The sequence below is a fragment of the Schistosoma haematobium genome, chromosome 4, assembly GCF_000699445.3.
Source record: "Schistosoma haematobium chromosome 4, whole genome shotgun sequence".
In the NCBI taxonomy this organism is placed as follows: domain Eukaryota; kingdom Metazoa; phylum Platyhelminthes; class Trematoda; order Strigeidida; family Schistosomatidae; genus Schistosoma; species Schistosoma haematobium.
In genome coordinates, this window is record NC_067199.1 from 31793590 (window position 1) to 31815558 (window position 21969).

Consider the following 21969-nt stretch of genomic DNA (forward strand, 5'->3'; position numbering starts at 1 on the left):
AAAGAAGAAATTAAAATCAAAATATTCTTCTAAGAAAATGTTGTAAAGCAAACAAAGTATGGATGGATAGTGGCTAGCAGTGAAATCCAGGACACGCGTTTCGTCCCATTTGGGACTCGTCAGTTAGATGTGCCTGCATCTCAGAGTTGATGTTCTCTTTGGGACTCGAAATCAGCACCGTTCGCTTCAAACGCCATCGCGTTATTCACTTAGCTACTGATTCCTGATAGCCACTGGCTTGTGCAATGTGGTGAAGTTTTAAATTCACTTGGTGTTGTTTACTTGAATTTTCCCATTGTTATTTTGAACTGCGATTGGCCAGTCTCTTCTTATCATATGTGTATCCTGTGTAGACTGTCTCTATATTGCCTTAGGTCACAAGCTTTATGAGGAAAGACGGATAGTGGATAGCAGTGGAATCCAGGAACATCAAATCTGAGATGCAGGTACATCCAGTTGAAGAGTCTCAAATGGGACGAAACACGTGTACTGGATTCCATAGCTATCCACTATCCGTCTTTGCTTACAAAGCTTGTGGCTTAAAGCAATATCGAGTCAGTCCGCACAGAATGCACATAAGCCAACATGAGACTGATCGATTGCAGTCCTAAATAACAACGCAAAAATTCAAGTAAACAACACCAAGTGAATTTAGAACAAAGTATGGGTAGGATTTTATCCAAGACGATAATATTTATGAAATGATTTTAAGAAAAAGAAGAGGAGGGAGAAAACTTTTCTAATTTGTTTATGTGTAATAAATCGATACTTTTAGTTCAGAAATAAATTTGACTAATGGATATTGAAAGTTATGAAAGATTAATAAATAATAATAAATATTAATCGAATCGTTAGCGTATGTTCGATTGCAGCATAGAACTCTCTCAGCAAGCCCCTGACTCATACCTCTATAAGTTATGAATATTGATAAGCTGAGTGAACCTAAACATATCAGCTGCTAGTGTTCACATATTGTTTTGAGGCCAAGTGCTAGGTGATAGTTGACAGACAAGGTATTCTAATGGATGAATACAGTTATGAATTTTGTTAAGATTCTAGCTTATTCATTTAACAGACAGCTTCGTATTTGTTAAGGCGGTTACAAAATTTCATAGCTTTTGCTGACAACACTAAGGTCATCCTAGAAACGATAAACGCAAATAACTTTTTCGAATTTAATTTTCTATATGACCTTTACATTTTTCTGATTGGTTGGCACTGTATTTAGTTCGTTAAATTAGAGTACACTTGTTGGTCGTTTGTGTTATTAAATATACAGAATAATAATATTAGGTTTTGTTCTGCTTCTTCTTCCTCTTCAAATATCAAATTTTCTTACAACTCATAGCCTCTTTATATTAACGGACAAGTGTCATGTGCTAGTTGTCGTTTTCTATTTACCCAATAGAACTGATTGTATTAAAGCAGCTCAGTCGTTTCTAATTCGACAAGTTTTGTGGGTCCTTACTGAAACCCCAAATATCAAGACTTAATTCCACACATTATCAGTCTTCTCAATTACTTAGTATTTTGGCCCAACGTTTAGGAACATGTATATCAGTATTTGAATCAGACAACTGGAGAATGTAACAAACATTCTATATAATATATACATTAAAGTTTTCCAACAACGAATGATATGCTCTTATTAATCTACATCAAAAAGTGTTTCCAGTCAATTTGAATTCAGCAAAGCGTATTTCCTGGTATAATATATTTTAAGCATGAATTGTACTGTGATTGCTTCTTGTCTCTCCAAAGAATAGCGAAAGAGGAAAATTTTCTGGTCATAATGGTGCTTCCAGTTGAGTTCACGGAAATTAAGTTCATATCAGATTATGTAGGATTTCAGATTATATCTAACTCATAAGTATTCGGCCAACAGTTGAAGTAGGTAATCGTGTGTTTAGAGATAAACACCTTGAGTGATAGAAAACAGAACAAGACCAGAATGATAAAATGTCCATCAAGAATACTTACGTTTGAAATTCGAGATCAAAGTCATTTAAGCTGAACGAGTCCTATGGTTGTGACTTTTCTATAAAAGCTTCTGAATCCATGTTGTGAATACATATAGTTATTGAGATGAAACAAATTTAAAATATGAAACTTTACTGTTATGTTTTCACCGGCTGCCAATTATCAGCTTCCTGCTTGAAATCTTACAAGAAGATATTTATCTTAATGATAATGCTACCATTGGACTAAATGTACTTATATAATAACATTTGATAAAAGAAGCCCATGTATTAGTAATATCAGTGAAGAAAAGTGTCTACAGAGTCAAGATATATAGTCACTTTTAGAAGACTGAAAAATATACTAATAAAAATATAGTATTTAAGAAGGTAGTATTTCGTAGAATAATGATGATAAGCATTTCATTGATAACTTTCATCTCACATTGCATATTGAACTCAACTAAACAACTACAAAAACTTGAGAAGCACAATACATCTATTTTACTCCAGTCTAATATTCCTCATCAGTGCATCCACATAATAAATTGGGACAGATAGCCAGTCCCCTCTGTTTTTCAACGGTTGTTTTGATATATTTGATTCATTAAGTAAACTACAAACTAAGCTAACTTCGATTATCTCGTTGTTTCCAATTATAAATTTAATTAAAATAATCATATCTGTGACTAAGGGAAATAAATAGTAAAAACGAGTACCGAAAATTCTTACTATAAAAACTTGATTAAAAATTCCATCAATTATGTTAATTATGCCAATTATGTATAATTATTATCATTTATTATTATCACTGTTTATTATTATTATTATTATTATGAAGCGGTCATGTAATAATGAGAATAAGCACAACGAAAGGAATTATGGGGATCGAAGAATCACCCAATATTTTTAGTTTATCTCTTGTTAGATTCAAGAATTATACTTTGTTTAGTTAAGTTAATTTTTCCGCAAACTACTGACTTCCTAAAAATTACTATTTCATGTAGTAGATTAAGCAATTCTAACTGTCATCTTTTTTGTTTCAGGAAATAATAATTATTTTGTAGAAGTTTATGCTTCACATTGTTGATGTATACAGCAGATGGTCAATGTCTAGTGATATACAGGCTTTTCATATCTATGCTTTTTCTAAAAAAAGTTTCAAAATTATGTTTTGGTTGTTACAGTGGGTACTAGAGTACTTATTATTTACGACTATAAATACTGAGTTTAAATGTCAACAAAGTTATCAGGAATTACATAAGTACAGCATAGTAGATTATATGTTTCAGCTGTCAGCTTTGTCAACCATATAGAAATTACCGCATTGATAGTTCTGAATATATGTGATGTGATATTGGAATTATTTTACTGTTTTCAACACTTGGTCATGTATGAATATGATTCACAGTAACAACTAAAGTCAACGTTGTGTACTGTATGAAAGATGATAAAATAATCAATCTTAAGCCAATTATTCAAATGTTGAATCTTAAATCAGCATAATATAACATATTGTTTAAAACCTATCTTCTTATTCCATTAGCAGTTATACCAGGTTTCTGCAAATGAATTTTAACTGGTCGAATTATACATCACAATGGATACAATTTCAGAAATAATTCAAATATATTGTTTTGATAGCTTCGCTTACCAAAACACTCATGACAATTATCTAGTCAAGCTGAAATTAGCAATGATAATATTGACACCATTTTGCTCGTTACATTGGTATATGGAACATTCATAACGAAAGATAGTTTAAACTTACACAAGTTTCACATTATCATTTTTGACTAGAAACTATTGTTCTAAATATACAAGATATCTAGAGTAATGACAGTATAAAATTTTATGTTAATTCCAGCAATTAGAATCTGTCAGTTAATAGCAAATAATTACTTACAGGCAGATATTTATCATTGAATACCCTATTGTATTAATTATAACCCTCTGATACTAACAATTTTTTATAGGTACATGGAACGTTAGAACAATGTGGGAAACCGGGAAGACCAGCCAAATAGCAACGGAAATGAGGAGATACAACTTGGCAGTACTGGGAATCAGCGAAACCCACTGGACTCAAGCTGGACAGAAAAGGCTAGCTACGGGAGAGATGCTGCTATACTCCGGTCACGAAGAGGAAAATGCTCCACACACACAGGGAGTTGCTCTAATGCTGTCCAAAGTAGCACGAAATGCACTTGTAGGATGGGAATCCCACGGATCCAGAATCATCAAAGCATCATTCAAAACAAAGAAGGAGGGGATCTTAATGAATATTATCCAATGTTATGCACCCACCAATGATAGCAACGACGACATTAAAGATCAATTCTACGAGCGGCTGCAGTCAATCATAGAGAAATGCTCAAGAAAGGACCTCACCATTCTGATGGGAGATCTAAATTCCAAGGTCGGAATAGACAACACTGGATATGAAGATATTATGGGACGACATGGACTGGGAGAGAGGAACGAAAATGGAGAAAGATTTGCAAATTTGTGTGCATTCAACAAATTAGTCATAGGAGGCACAATATTTCCACACAAACGTATACACAAGGCTACATGGATCTCACCGGACCACACTACAGAGAACCAAATAGACCATATTTGCATCAAAAAAATTCCGAAGGACAATGGAAGATGTGAGAACCAGGAGAGGAGCTGACGTAGCTTCAGATCACCACCTAGTTGTAGCCAATTTAAAACTGAAGCTAAAAAGAACTGGACAAGTGGACAAACAGCAATACAAAGGTTCAATACAGCCTTCCTTCGAGATACTGACAAACTCAATGAATTCAAGATAGCTCTCAACAACAGATTCCAAGCCTTTCAAGATCTACTGAAGGAAGAAGAAACCACCATGGAGGACAACTGGAAAGGCATCAAAGAAACATTGACTTCAACGTGTCAAGAGGTTCTGGGCCTAAAGAAACACCATCATAAGGAATGGATCTCTATAGAAACACTGGACAAGATCAAAGAAAGGAAGAACAAGAAGACAGCAATTAACAACAGCCGAACACGAGCAGAGAAAGTCCAAGCACAAGCTGAATACATAGAAGCAAACAAGCAAGTGAAGAGGAGCATTAGAGCCGACAGGAAGAAATACGTGGAAGAATTAGCAACGACGGCAGAAAAAGCTGCTAGAGAAGGAAATATGAAACAGCTCTACGATACAACGAAGAAACTATCAGGGAAATACAGTAAACCAGAGAGGCCGGTCAAAGACAAAGAAGGCAAGCCAATCACTGAAATTCAACAACAGCGAAACAGATGGGTAGAATACTTCGAGGAACTCCTGAATAGGCCGGCTCCAATGAATCCACTGAACATCGAAGCAGCACACACAGATCTTCCTATAGATGTCAACCCACCAACGACGGAAGAAATTAGAATGGCCGTCAGACAAATCAAGAACGGGAAAGCAGCAGGACCCGACAACATACCAGCTGAAGCACTGAAATCAGACGTCGAAGTAACCACAAGCATGCTTTACCCTCTATTCAAAAAGATTTGGGAGGAGGAACAAGTGCCGATGGACTGGAAAGAAGGACACCTCATCAAGATTCCAAAGAAAGGAGATCTGAGCAAATGTGAAAACTACAGAGGCATTACACTACTGTCAATACCAGGGAAAGTCTTCAACAGGGTGTTGCTGAACCGGATGAAGGATGCAGTAGATGCCCAACTTCGAGACCAACAAGCTGGATTCCGAAAGGATCGGTCGTGCACAGACCAAATTGCAACACTACGGATCATCGTCGAACAATCAGTTGAGTGGAACTCGTCACTATACATCAACTTCATTGATTATGAAAAGGCATTCGACAGTGTAGATAGGAGGACATTATGGAAACTTCTTCGACACTACGGAGTTCCTGAGAAGATTGTCAATATTATCCGGAACTCATATGACGGACTACAGTGCAAAGTAGTGCATGGAGGACAGCTGACAGATGCATTCCAAGTAAGGACCGGAGTCAGACAAGGCTGTTTACTCTCTCCCTTCCTCTTTCTTCTGGTGGTCGACTGGATTATGAAGACCTCGACATCTGAAGGAAAACACGGAATACAATGGACAGCTCAGAACCAATTAGACGATCTGGACTTCGCAGATGACCTAGCCCTCCTATCACGTACACGTGAACAGATTCAGATAAAGACAGCCAATGTAGCAGCAGTCTCTGCATCAGTAGGCCTCAGCATACACAAAGGGAAAACCAAGGTCCTCAAATTCAAAGCGGAGAACAGCAATCCAATCACCCTTGATGGCGAAACTCTGGAAGATGTAGAGTCCTTCACATATCTGGGAAGCATCGTCGATAGACATGGAGGTTCAGATGCAGACGTAAAGGCGAGGATTGGCAAAGCAAGGGCCGCATTCCTACAATTGAAGAACATATGGAACTCAAAACAACTTTCAACCAATATCAAAGTGAGAATCTTCAGTACGAACGTCAAGGCAATTCTACTGTATGGAGCTGAAACTTGGAGAACTACAACAACCACAATCAAGAAAGTACAAGTATTTATAAATAGCTGTCTGCGCAAGATACTCAACATCCATTGGCCGGATACCATCAGCAATAGCCTTGTGTGGGAGAGAACAAACCAACTTCCAGCTGAAGAGGAAATTAGGAAAAGACGATGGAAATGGATAGGACATACATTACGCAAATCGTCAAACTGCATCACGAGGCAAGCTCTAACTTGGAATCCTGAAGGGAAGCGGAAAAGAGGAAGGCCAAAGAACACATTACGTCGGATAATAGAAGCAGATATGAAAAGGATGAATTACAACTGGAATGAGCTGGAAAGGATTGCCCAGGACAGGGTTGGATGGAGAATGCTGGTGAGCGACCTATGCTCCTTCACGAGGAGTAACAGGTGTAAGTAAGTAAGTAAGATACTAACAATATTCGTCTATAGTTTAGAAGTAAATGTTATTATTTTTGAAAAAAAATACAAAATAGATGTATTGGAATAACAATTTAATTGAGATTATATAAAAATATTCAAGTTTAGTAGAAGAGCAACCTTGAGAAGGCCAACTGAATTTGCTTAACCGGAAGTTGATTAAAACAATGGGAAGAATCAATGATATGTAAAACATGTGATGATGTGGAAAATTCCACTAATTGCTATATTCGATCTCTATGGGATCTGATGAAATTTCGTTACTCAGTGCTCATCAGAGATAAGCTCAGATATATTAGAGAGTAAGATAATTGTGATTAAAGAAACGACAAAATGTCAGCTTTTTTGATTAATTCACATAAGGTTCCAGATCACAAGTCAATACTGATGTTGATATGAAATCGTTTATTTTGTTGTCTAAATTATATATCTTTACTGATCTTTCAGACAATGATCTTCTTACCATATACAGTATTCGGAATTTTTAACTAATAAATCATTTATTTCGGTAAATTCTTCGTATCTATGGCAAAGTTGATAACCATTTCTAAGATATTCACTATACGTATAGATAGGTCGGACATGACAATAATTTTTCTTCTGTGCAAAATGATTTCAAATTCATTTCAAACGCGATGGTTTTATTAGTCTATTATAAATCTTGCCTTGAAGCGAAGTGAAAAAGTATCATGTTATTCTGGATTTTAACTTACGTTTCAGTTTTTCAGTGAATATAAAGTACCAAACACTTGTGAAATATAATCATTGAAGGCTTTCTACGAATAAAGTTATTTGTTAAGTAATATTTCGATCGTTACTATTTCCCCTTCTTTATTACTGAGTCACTTCAGAGATGTTTACATTTGTCCAAGTGATCTTTTAAGGGTTATTGTTACTTGTTAAAATAGGCTCACCTGATTCCATATCTGATTCTATATCCGTGACTAATTAAATATCACTTAATAGTCTCATTTTAGTGTATTTAAATGTTTTACATTTATAATATCACCTTAATAACATGCAACTTGAATGTAAATCTGTTTATACTTAGGCTGAATAAAATGAAACACTATAAATTTATTTCAAGTATGCTGGTGAATAATAAATTTTAATTAGGTATGATTAAAAATATCAGCATGGTTTCGAAAAAATATAACCATCTATTGTTTGAATCTCCAAAGGCGGATATACACTACTGGAAAGTTTTCTTTCAGGAGGAAATGACCATCCAGTGCTTTCAGGCTTTTAGTGGTAGTCTAAGTAAAATCAGTTCGGGACTCAAACCGTGAAAATTCTACAATCTAAACAAATCCTGCTGCAATAATAATGATTTATGGAAATTATAACAATAATTTAGTTTCCCTATACTAATAGCTGGTCATGTGATTTAGAAGAAATTAAAAACCCTTAAATAAATACCCAAGATTAGGAATGTTCGAATGAACAATTGTCTTTGTTATGACTTCATGTCCGGCTTTTTATCACGTGATTTATCCACCAATCAAAATACGACTTATACAATCTTCGCACTGTGCCAAGCCAATGACGTCCGACCGGTATAGGCAGTCTAGCGTCCTTATTGGTCCTATGTCCGCCTAGCCCGTCCACTTGAGTCGAAAACACCAATACCAGCTTCCACTATGCGAATCGAATCGAATCGAACCATTTATTTCAGACATACTGGGTTTATATATCAAACAAACATACCGCAACGCCATATAGAATAGGAAATAACATTTGTACATAATAAAGCCAAAAGGTGACTGTGAACGTGGGAGGTAGGAGTCAATGAACTGAACATAGCTTAAGAACAGTAAATCGTACAATAATAAATTATAGGCCAAAATAAAGCTTATAATAAGAGTAATATAAATATACATAATCTAATTATTGAATAGTTGTACCATAAGAATGTATAGATAAAATTAGTCAATTAATATGTCGCAGAAGTTACTCGTGATTTAAATTTCGCTTGGATATAACAGTTATAAAGTAACCAAAACAGAATTACTTTGCAACGGTCAATGTAGGGGACTAGTAAAGTTATGAATAAGTCAATAATAGATATATATTGATCTAGTTTGATGTGTATAATTGTAGAGTTTGGGAAGGAAATAGTTGAAAATTGTTATTTATTTAAGTGTACTATCGTAGTTACTTTAAAATTTATTTATTATCAATTTATTACGTCAGTGTCTTTTTTGTGTAGTTTCTTGAGTAGCTTGGTAATGAAAAACTCATTCTAGTTAAGTATATCTATACCAAATTTTCAATTTAATAAAATATTATTTTTCCATTAAATTACAATGACTTACTAAAAATTTTAATAATTGACATCATGACATCAAGCTAGACCACTATGAAGAACCTAGAAGCATTGGATGGCCGTTTCGTCCTATTGTAGGACTCCTTAACAATGCGCATCCACAATCCAACCTCGTGAGATTCGAATCCAGGACCTATAGGTTTTGAATTCTGTAGTTAATTGTATTTTTTTTAAAGGTTATAGATTTTGATATGAAAACACTTTACTTAATGATAAAACTATATCCTTATTGATATGAATAAATCCCTAGAAAACTAACTGTATTATATGTTTTTCATACCGATATTATTATGTTCTCTAATAAAATTTAGTCAATTATTCATTTCGATAATCTTTACCATAGTGTATTAGTGAATATAAAACATCATTCAGTTGACAACAATAAACAAGTTCATAATATATACAATGAATTAAATAGGTAAATATTAACCATTCCATGAGTTTCATTATAATGTCCATTAAAATGTTTAACAAATAATACAGTTAACATTGGTTTACATGACTATAATTTAATTATTATTTGATCAAGATTTATGTGATAATAATTACTGGTTCAATGTAAAAATACTTCATTACACAAGGTATTGAGGGATTATAAATCTTAATGAAATTTAGTTATGAATACAACTGCCTAGAAGTTATTGATCTAATTGATATTAAACGGAATCATTTAATATTTCAGGATGAAATTAGCAGGATTTAAAAAAAAATAAATATTTGCTTCTATCAAAATACAGTATCCAAAATATCGAGGCATACGCACAGTATGCACATATACTAATAAGAGACTGATCAATTTCAGTCCTAAAACATCAATGGGAAGATTCAAGTAAAACAATACCAAGTGAATTAATAAGACAGAAGTTTTGATTACTCAACAGTGTTCTGAAATCTTTACTTATTTTTTTATAACGAAAGTATCATCTCACAAATCAATAAACAGTAGACATATATTGATCGATGATTTTGTTGTTTGATTATATTTTCCTTGAAAAAACTTGGACCAGTTTGCCAGACGAAACGTTAGATTTACTTCAAATTCTTTCGCTGAGATTTTACAAATATATTCTTCCTCTTTATTGACTCACATTAACTTGGCGCCCAAATATTGTGAAACTATTCGTTCAAATTTAGACGAAAGTTCTTATTTGATATTAATCATTTGATTCTAGCTTACTAGTTTTAATGTAACGCGCTTATCACGAGAACTAAATGACCTGGACTCAATTATTGAACAGATAATGGATATACATTGATGAAGGGTCCTATATTATGAAAAAATAACAGTCTATTGCTTTATAGTTCATCTGATATCTCAACTTATGTCTTTGAGTGGTAAATATCATATAAAACGGAAAGTATCACTTGTTTTTTATAAGCCTTTTAAATGAACGCTTCTACATTTATTGATGTTAGATAAACAAAAAGGATTCTTCTATTATGGATTCATATCGGTAACATAAATATTAATGTCGATTTTAATAATTATGATTATAATAAGTTGAATGAATCAAAGAAATGATTAGCGCTAATGCAATGTCAGTTTAAACGATGTATTTATTCGGTTTTCAGGATATTCTCATTTCGATAAAAAGGTTTTGATATTCATAATACTAATAACCATGATAATGATAATGGTATTATGAATAACAGTGATGACATGAACAGAAAGACAATAAAATTATTTTTCATGGTACTTACATAGTAATTCAATAGTAAGTTTATATAATTACATTTATCTAGTGATGAAATCATTCCATATGAAGTTTATTTACACATTAATAAAAGCTTCTGTAAATATATTAGCATTATTTCACAGCTTTGTTTTACATTTTATGACTGAAATAATTTTGCAAGTAATAAAATTAAGCATTTACACTTCTATGTAAGATGACTAAAGGCATTCGATAAAAAGTTCTGCTTCTAAGATAATCGATAATAATCAGTAACGGATACCTGAAAATGGAAAGAAATCGATGTACTACGTGATTATTCAAATCTATGTCGTTCAATTCGGGTACTAGGCTTAAGATCCTGTATTGTTTCACCAATAAATCAATTCCACTTTTCTGAAATGAGAATTTCATTCTTAAAAAAATAAAGAAAACTTTGATATTTCTTGATTTTGTAGAACTGTATTAAAAAGTTCCCGACTTCATGGTTATGCAAATCAGTAAAATAGTTACTACGCGAAATATAATGTAAACAGTGTGACTTTAAAAATACCAATATGTAAATTATGGTAAGAAACCACCAACAATAAATTAAAGCCCTTTAACTAAAGAATCCAAAGTGAGTACAAAGTAATAATAGAATAGGACATTTTGAATTTCAGTGTTATGAAACTATAAATAATGTAATGATGTAATACTGAATTTTATGAGATTACTTTCATTTATATCTTTCCATCAAGATTATTCTTAACTTAATTTAAAATAGCGTTTGTTTTCAATGAAATCATTTATACAGAGATCAAAGTATCAAGATAGGGCGTACAGTAACAAACTCTTAGTGCACTCATATTACTGTTGGTCTAAAATGTATTAACATCGATAGCACATGATCATGATGATGATAAAATAATCTCTACTAATAACGCATAAACTGAAAATAAGCGTACTTATGTTATAATCTGATTATCAGGTAAGCGGTAAAGTCCTTTAGATTTACTCATAGTGCACGTTTTTTTAAAGATACCATAGGTTTCTAAATATTTATCAGTCTATTACTTTGAATCTTCAATAGGTTTCGTATTGAATCACTTAATTAATATCCTCAGTTGTTTAGTTGTCTGGCATGATAGTTCTTGAATTATTATTTTGTTCCATGCGTTAAGCTAACATATCTCACGACTACTATAAGTTCTCCTTTATAATCGATATATCTAGGTATAAATTTCTCTATATACATAAATTTTTTTTCTACATAAATCTTGATGTCCTCAGATACTGGATCATTAGAGTCATATGTTCTAAGAGAATGTAAACTACAATCTTTAGTATAAATTCATTTAATTTCCCACATTTAATAAAAATTCGTTTAACACAGTTTAATGCATAATGTAAACTGTAGGCCATCTTTTGTAGTCTTGACATTATATACGTTTAATAACTCCTTTACATATAGTTGATTTTATTTTCTTGTATTACCGGTAATTTTTTTTAAGTACTAATTAAAAAAAAATTGATTACAGCAATACTTCTACTAATATATTTGTCAAATAACTTGATCCTATTTGGACGAATCCAGATTTTTTTGCTGTGACGAAGATTTTAAGTTCACGTTGATACTTTCACTGATGTTTTACGGTAAAATTTAACTTCAAGGTTTTCACTGTTTTCCTAGACATCATCATTAACACCCATTTAGTCTTAACTTTTTTGTTTGTTAATTTATTCAATTTTGAAGATTTATAAAAATGGATCCAAAGTGGATATACTTGTTTTTGATAACTTAATGATCATATCAGAAGGGATTTTTTGGATATTATAGTAATTTCAATGGTTGAGATCATGAGTCAATTGAAGCTAGATCAACATGGACCACCACAATAAGACGAAACGGACGTCTAGTGTTTCCAGGTTTTCTATGATGGTTTAGCTTCATTTAGTGATCATAGTTAGATTTTGATTTTATTTTTTTTTACCACCCCACTGTTAAGCCAGACTGTACACCATATAAACTCTACCTTGTAATATAATGGTTTCTGTGATGTCATTCATGATATTTAAAAAAAAACTGAACAACAATGATTTTGAATGGATGAAATATAGTTTATTGTAGAATTTATGGTTTAATAAAGAATTTCATCTTTTACGGTTCATCTCATTGACTTATCCTTGTATTAATTCAATTGGCAATTTAGAACTAGTTATCGTTTTAAAGAAAATCAGATGACCTTAAAGTAACTCAGTATAACTCTTAACAACTTTTTTAACGGTGTTTTCACAACGCAATTAGTTTGCTGAAGTTATACTCTCAAGTGTTTGTATACGAAACTCCTGTATTAGTGGGTCAAGAAATAAAAAGGAACTTGAAATCCTAGTAACATACTGTAACCTGTGTGAAAATCATTAATTCATTTATGTTATTGGTCGAGGATTACTATACATGATAAAATAAGTGGATCTGAAAATACTGACTGTATCTGCCAAATGCTCCGGTAAGGCCTAGAGTAGGGAGAGTTCGCTCTGCCTCTCGAAATGTTTTCATATGGCCACGCGTATACAACTACTTCCAGGGAAGTCCTACTCATTTCCTTTCAGTGGCATTACTGTTGTTTGCGAAATTGAGAGGACGAAAAGCTAGTGTCCGGTGCTTTAACTGGTTGGTGGACACGAAGAGTCCACTTAGGGGAGTTGGAAAACGGTGAGTCCAGACCAATGATGCACATGAGCTCTAGTATTCCGAAGGAACAAATGGTGTATGAACCAATTGTTAGTCACCATGGGACTGCATTTCCTAACTTTGCTCCACTGCTTTGTGGTTTAGACATTTAGGTCAAAGGCTCCGTGTGTAGCCTCCTTTAGGAAAACCACCTGCACCGGGCAGTAACCCAGCCCTCATACAAATCAAGTGATTTATATGATGCCTCCTTGTACCAATATTTATCTGTTTAAATAAAAAATAATAAAAACTGACTGTTAGATTATGAATTATTGGTTGAATGGTACTGTCTTCATCGAAAAAATCCTAAACCTATAGGTTTCATGCTAATACAGGTTTGTAGTTGTTTCATTAACGAAAAGTTCTAAGCTAAAACATAAACACTTGTTCAATAATTTCTGGAGATTTCTAGTCCTTTTTCATAATAAGAAAAATATATCTTCACATTAATTTCAGTTAACCAATAATATCTGACTAAATAAATGATTGTCCTTTCTTTTTTAACTGAAAATTATTCCCTGTAATAGGTACTTAATAAAAATAAAATAAAAAATGGTACTACCCAAATTTTCATGGATGAATGAACTTTTCTGAAATTGCCGTTTTTTGTTTAACTTTTAAAAAACTGAAATACTTATTTTATCATATGTAGTTATTTTTAAAATATTGCGCAATGTTATGTGTATAAGAGAATGGAATAAAAAGTCAAACTATTATAGTTTGGACGAGTTCACTTTCAGTATTTCATCTTTATATATATCTTATCATTTAATGATAGAAATTTACATTTAAATAGAAGATATCCCATATTATCTTGATTTAATACAATGTTCTATTTAGTTTATAAAAACGATAAAATGTTCTTTATGCCCGTAAATTGTAACTGTCTTTTTAGTTAATTTTTATTGCTTATATTATTATTATTATTATTGCGTAAGAGATACAGAAACAAGGTAACATAATTCAAATATATTTTCATGACATTTAAAGAATAATTGAGCTAATAATAAAATAATATTATTTTAAGAAGGGTTTTGTGAATATTATAGTAATTTCAATGGTTGATATCATGAGTCAATTGAAGCTCTTCCAACTCATCCGAGCCACTGGCAGCAAGAATTCTGGTGTGAGTGAAACAATCTGTGAGGATGACGGGATGCCAATCACTAACATCCATCGACGCCTTGGACGATGGGCAGTTCAACTGGCTTGCTGCTCCGAAAACATCGATCAGACTGTCCTGCCCTCCATGGCCGGTGATGACTGATCCACCAAATGGGGCGGAAGTCCGCAGGGAACACCAACTCCTAAAGCGCTACGAATCACCGGGCTCAGATGACTTACCTCTGGCTCTTTTTAAAGATGGTGGTGACTTTCCGGCTAAGGAAATGACAACGTTGTTTACAAAGGTCTGGGAGCTAGAGAGAGTTCCAACGTCATGGGACGAGTCGATAGTTGTCCCTATCTTTAAAAAGGGTTCAGGTCGTTCCTGTAACAACTATCGGGGTATAAGTCTACTTCCAATTGCGTCCAAGCTATTGGCTTCCATCATACTTCGTAGGTTGTTCAAAACCCGAGAAAGATTGACTCGCGGGGAGCAGGCTGGGTTTCGTTCTGGTCAAGGATGTATTGATCATATCTTCACCCTCCGCCAAATGTTAGAACACCGTCATACTTATCAAAGGCCAACAATCGTAGTGTTTCTTGACATCAGGGATGCCTTCGATTCGTTGGACAGGACTGTTCTCTGGTATTGTCTATTGAAGAAGAGTGTGCCTGAGAAGTTTATTAACATCCTAAAAGCCCTATATAAAAACACCTCAGGCAGAGTGAGGGCATACAACCACCTTTCTCCATTGTTCCATTCGAGTAGTGGGGTTAGGCAGGGGTGCCCAATCTCACCATTCCTCTTCAACTTTGCCGTCAATAACATTCTGGAAACAGCTCTGATGGATGTAAGTAATGGTGGTGTGGATCTGTTGCCTGGAGAAAGACTTTTCGACCTTGAGTATGCGGACGATATTGTCTTACTGTGTGATAATGCCCAAGGCATGCAATCCGCTCTTAATCAGTTGGCAATTAGTGTCCGTAGGTATGGTATGTGCTTTGCACCTTCGAAGTGCAAAGTACTCCTACAAGACTGGCAGGATTCCAATCCTGTACTCACCCTGAATGGTGAGCAGATAGAAGTAGTCGATAAGTTCGTGTATCTGGGTAGCTGCATAAGTGCTGGTGGGGGTGTGAGTGATGAGATTAATGCACGTATAGTGAAAGTCAGAGTGGCTTATGCCAATCTAGGTCATCTTTGGTGCCTTCGTGATGTTAGTCTGACTGTAAAAGGTCGAATTTACAACGCATCGGTGAGAGCAGTTCTGCTTTATGCTTGTGAAACCTGGTCTCTCCCAGTTGAGGATGTTAGACAACTCTCTGTGTCCGATCATTGTTGTCTCCGAAGGATTGCTGACATCCAGTGGCAACACCATGTTAGTAATGTTGAGGTTTGGCATCGTGTGTTCGGGCACAGCGAAGATAATTAAATTAGTTTCATTATCTTGAAACACCGACTTCGGTGGTTTGAACATGTACTACGAATGTCATACCACATCGTGCATTATTTGCTGACGCTGGGACTGGTTGGAGAAGACGGACAGGTGGTCAGTGTATGTAATGGTGTCGTGGTATGAAAGAAAGTTGCAAAGGCCTGGCTTCCCTTGGTCTTTCACGACTCCCTGGCTGGGGTCCTAGAGATGGTGTAACACAGTGGCTACAGACGTTATCAGATATGGCTCAGAATAGAAGCCAGTGGCGATCCTTCTGTAACCTTCTTTTACTTTCTTCGTTAAAAAATGGTTGTTTCTTCCTTAACTGAAAGATTTCTTCTGATTGTACCTTTCCTTTTACCCCATTATTATTATTATTATTATTATTATTATTATTATTATTATTATTATTATTATTATTACACTATCTTACACTAATCTGTTCGTTATTATCTTTTTTTGCGCTCCTTACCTTCTTTTTTTTTTCTTCGAATTCTCAATGTTTTGTGTGGCGCATATATATTTGGTGCCCTCTTGTACCAATATTTATGTGTTCAAATAAATAAATAATTGATGATTCCTTGAAGATTTAAACTAACTTCACCTAAACCTAAAGTTGAAGATATTACTAATTTATTGTTATAACTGCGATTATTTTTTAAATTAATTAACAAGTCAAGGAGATTCATTGAAAGTATATTTTATCATTATTCTAACACTACTGTTCTTGCATGTTGATATTTCAGTTCACTTAGTTCACTACTAACTTCCAAAAAGGCATTAACATAAAGAATAATTAACGAGTTCAATCTTTTAAAGAATTTATAACGAACTTGAAAATTACTAAAGGATTTTTTTGCTCTCTAGTTATTACGGTCCACTTTATTCGCAGGAATCATAAATGTATTTACTAATCACTTCAAAACGAGTCCAAACTAGTTTTAGCTGTCGATTTTTGTTATGTACTATTAATGATCTTTGAGTTAATCAAAATAGTATTCTTATCATATCATAGTTAAGATAATAACAAATAGAATAAGATTAAACACAAAAAATGATCTGATACTATTTGTTGATTTAAAGAACTTTAGATATGACCAATAGTCCATTTTTATATTGTTTATTTGAATCCTCCTATTACTGTAGTTGACCAGTCGCACATTGGCATACTTTGTGGATTGCCTTGATATTACCTTCAATCAAAAGCATTGTGAGCGGAGATCGATGGTAGCTAGCAGTGAAATCCAGGACATGCGTTTCGTCCCATTCTGAACTCGTCATCTGGGTGCACCTGCATCCCAGATTTGATGTTCATTACGGGAGTCGAATCCATTATCGTTCCCTTCAAACGCCATTACGTTATCCACTTAGCTGCTGAGTCTAAATTATAATCACAACAACCAAAAGAAGACCATAGAACCGATTGATATCAAGAAATGCCTTTATCACATGAACACTGTTGAACTACTCTAATTGATCAATCAGTTTTATCGGAAATTCATAAAATACTAGATGCTAAGTGGTTAGAGAAGACAATCAATAGCTCCTTCAGCTTGATCTATAGAATCCAATTAATACTGAAGACTAGACAAGTATAATATCGGTTGATTTTTCTTATGGGAAGTCGGTCACTACTCAAATATTTCAATGTTAATGTCTCTGAATACAACGATATATGAGTCCGGCTCGAAAATGCCGGTAAACATTGCTGATGAGTAGCATCGGGCATAAAACTAAAATTAAGGGCTTCTCCTTGGCTATCTTTAACCAAATAGCATCAGAACAGTGATATCAAGTCATTTATATCTGTGGCTATGATGCCATCTGAACAATATAATTTAGTCGATATTAAAGGTTACACAACCCAGTAAAATACTATTGAAAAATAACTAATTTTTGATTAAGTTGTAAGAAGTCATGACTGAATTACTTAAACTTTGTTGGCGGTGTGATAAACATGTACAATAACATTTGATGATCGTTATTCGACATATGAAGCCAAATCAATTTCAAATTCTGGGCACTTAGTTACAAAAGGAGTAATATAATGGTTACACTCTATTAACGAGAACTAACAGTCTTCATTTCGACTCCATATAGGATTATACAGGTCTATTACAAAGCAGTTCTAAACAAGGACAAGCGCTTTCTACTTTCAAATGGTTCTTCAAGTCAAATCACTCTACGCTATACACTATCATTTGAATATATTATTTGTAATCGATTGGTCAAGCGTTATAACTGTTGTTATCCATTGTACTGTCCAATCAATAAACAGTTATTTTTACTTATGGTAAATATTCATTCATTAGTTATTTTAACCTAAAAAAAAGTTATAATACAATATATTGTAGGGGCTGGTACTTTGTCAAGCCCACAGGGGTTATTCTAGCCTCTGGACTGATCAATCTATTCATTCTTCTCAAGACACATTTTTACCTTGTCACTTATTCGTTTATTAATCCTGACTGTTTTTTATATGATCGCATGTGCGGTAATTACTTACCCTACTCATTATGTGTCTGTAACACATTTTTGTCTAACCATAAATATCGCTCCACGCTTGGCTGAATGGAGTTGGCTAACATGCCTTCTCCAGTCGTTTCACTACCTTAGCTCCATCTCTGGTTATCTGTCCTGATCAACGATTGTACGAAATATACGTATTCAAAGATCCATTCTCGTATATGACTTAATTCCGTTATTCACTAACTCGATTTAAGTCGATGATTACATACAAGGGTAACCAGGATGTATATTTCCACAGCAATGATTGGATAATGACCATTCGTGTGATCTAACTGGAGTCATATATAGAGTTACTAAAATATTTCCAATCATGTTCGTGACTTTTAAATAGTTTGTAGTAAAATAACATCTAATTTTGTTGTGCTGTTGAAGATGACACAGGTATTCAGTGTTTGACAACGCTTACAGGGCTATATATTTTGGGGATTTATTTACCGCTACACTGTAATGAGATCGTATACTTTAGGATTTAAGCCAAGTGGTTTCAAAATTTTGTACATTTTTTTCATAGTGTGTTAAGTGATTAATACATTAAATCTTGATGTTTTGTTGAATTGGTTAACTATAGAATACAATCAGTGTTGTAACAGCCTTGATTCTTGAATGACCGAGATATAAGCACTTTACTTTCAATTGTAAATCTTTATTTGTCATATAGTTAGTGGAAACCAACCTAAATTGAATATATATGTTATCTCAATATGATAATTGTGATCACTTCACTATTTATTGAGTTCGTCACTGCTACAAATGAGAGTGTAAATTTCACTGGGGACTTGATTTTAATCACTTAAGGCTATCTACATATATGTTTTGAGGACATGCTACTGTAGCGCATCACAACTTACTGGATGAAGAAGGCAAATATAGTGCAAGTCAAAATTTGAAACGAAATCCTCAGTGAAAATTATGCTCTCGTATACAACATTCCCTTATTCAATGAACAAAAAATGCTGAATTTTGCCCAGATATTGACTACAGAGAGGCTGATGAGCTATGAATTCAGGATCACGTATTCTATCCTATCCAATCAAAAAGATTCCTTTTCATAATTCAATCCAATAAGTAAGAAAATAAATGACAGACTAGTAAAAATATAAAACTGTAACCTTCCTTAAAACTCTAGTAATTACTAATGGTGAATTAAAGTAGGAGTTTTTAGCTGCTATTTGAAACATGAAGATCAATATATTCAGATCTAGTTAAATCATGAATCTATAATCTTCTTAAAACTAATTTCTTGTCTATTTTGATCAACAACTTTGCAAACAAAGGGTCTTTTTATCAAACTAAAACCATATTACATCGATTCACTCATGCTAAATATGTATTAATTAGAAAACATCTTTTTAATATTTGAACAGCTTTGAAATAATAAATAATCGTTGTCAGATTCCAAGGGTATTCTCATTGTAATAAATTAGGGGAAATCAAAATATAATCTGCCATAATCCATTTGAATAATATCAAGTAATCAAACAAATTTGATTAAATCAAGTTAATTATTAGTTCATTTATAAAGTTGCTAATGTACATTACTGATAACTGTCAAGTTCCACTTAGTTTTTGATTGTTTCTTGATGTTTAAGCATTTTTCAACTGGTTAATACTATGTACAAACCATATATTTAATTGAAATGAAGAGGTATGAATATGCAAAAAGCAATAAATGTCGGTAAATTTGTATTGAATGGTACTATAGGTACATAGGATGTAGAAAATATAATCAAAATAGAAACAAAGTATTCAAAAAAACTTGCTAACGTATTTATTTATTCATAACCGCACTGAGGAAGTGATGAGCTTAGTCTATTTCCTCTGTTTAATCAATACTATTTACTTGATCAATAAGTATCTAAATTTCTTAATACAGGTGCAGGTAGGAAACTATACTGTTTTGTAGTGACAAGTGACAGGTTTTATGACGTGATTTATTGACTATCCCAATAAAATCAGAACAGTTCAAGGGTAAAAATGTCGACTAAACGAAAGTATAAGCTTCTTTTACAGCTAACATCTTCTGAATACATGATGATAATTGTAGTATGATACCCTATGTAATTCTACAAAGTTGATGAAGTGTTAGAATACAATTAATGCAATATAATTATCCAGAAATATTATTAAATGATAATGAAGTTCGAATACTCGGTATTATATCTCGTGTAAGATCGTCTATGAAAACATCTGATAAGTTCCAGACTATTGTATAATAGTTTTCAAACATTTCTTTTGTATTTTATTATCCACTAGCTGATGTCATTCCTCAATAGAAATTAGATTTAATAATAAATAAGATAATTTTCCATTCTCATTAATTGGTTGAATGATTCTTCCTTTTTTTTCCTTTCTAAACAAAAATGTACATAAATTACTGAATAGTTAATGAATTTAAAATAGTGCTTATTTCACAGGTAATAAAAATCATAGAAACAGTTATAGATGTAAGAGATGAATGAATAAACACCTGATAAAATTCTGTAAAACTTTCATGATTTGATACAACTAAAAGTAAATTTTAAGTATTATATAACATTTGTATATGTATATGTTACTTAAATGAATCCAATGTTAACCACATGATAAGCTCTATTCATCACAATGTTCTATGTTGTTTTTTACTCATTAAGTCTAGTTATCCATATGTATGATTCTCTGCTTATAATGAATACTATATATCATACGATTATTTTTTTCAATCACATTTTCTTTCATATGACTTTTTTGAGTTTTCTTTTTTGTAACTAAAGAAGGAACGAATTAAGTGAAGAAATTTCTTTTCAATTAATTTTTCATCATGGCTCTACACTAATATATATATATAATTTACAATAATGATATAATACTCATCGAGTGGATACGTTACGTAATAATTACATAATGACATTTAAATTAACATTGAATAATTGGAAGAAAGAGGATTATTAATATTCAAAGTAATTATTAAATCAAGAAGTTGCTACGTTGCATAATATATGAAAAAGAGAGAAGGAACAGAATTTTTTAATGGATGGTCAATAGGATAGTAGTTACGTTAGAATCAAGAGATGAATGTTGAGAAGTTATAAAGTTCAAAAGCAACAGGAAAAAACAAGTGGACGAAGTATGAAAAATAGTTCTTTTGAAGGAAATATTATACTGATGGCTAGGGCAGAGAAAGTGGTTGTACAAATCTCTTTTGAATGCAAAGGTCAGGTATGTGAACATGGATTGCGATGGCTACCGCAATATGCAAGAGGCGCACTCATAAACCATGTGACAAATTTGATGGGATATTGTAAATAACCTTAAAAGCTTTATT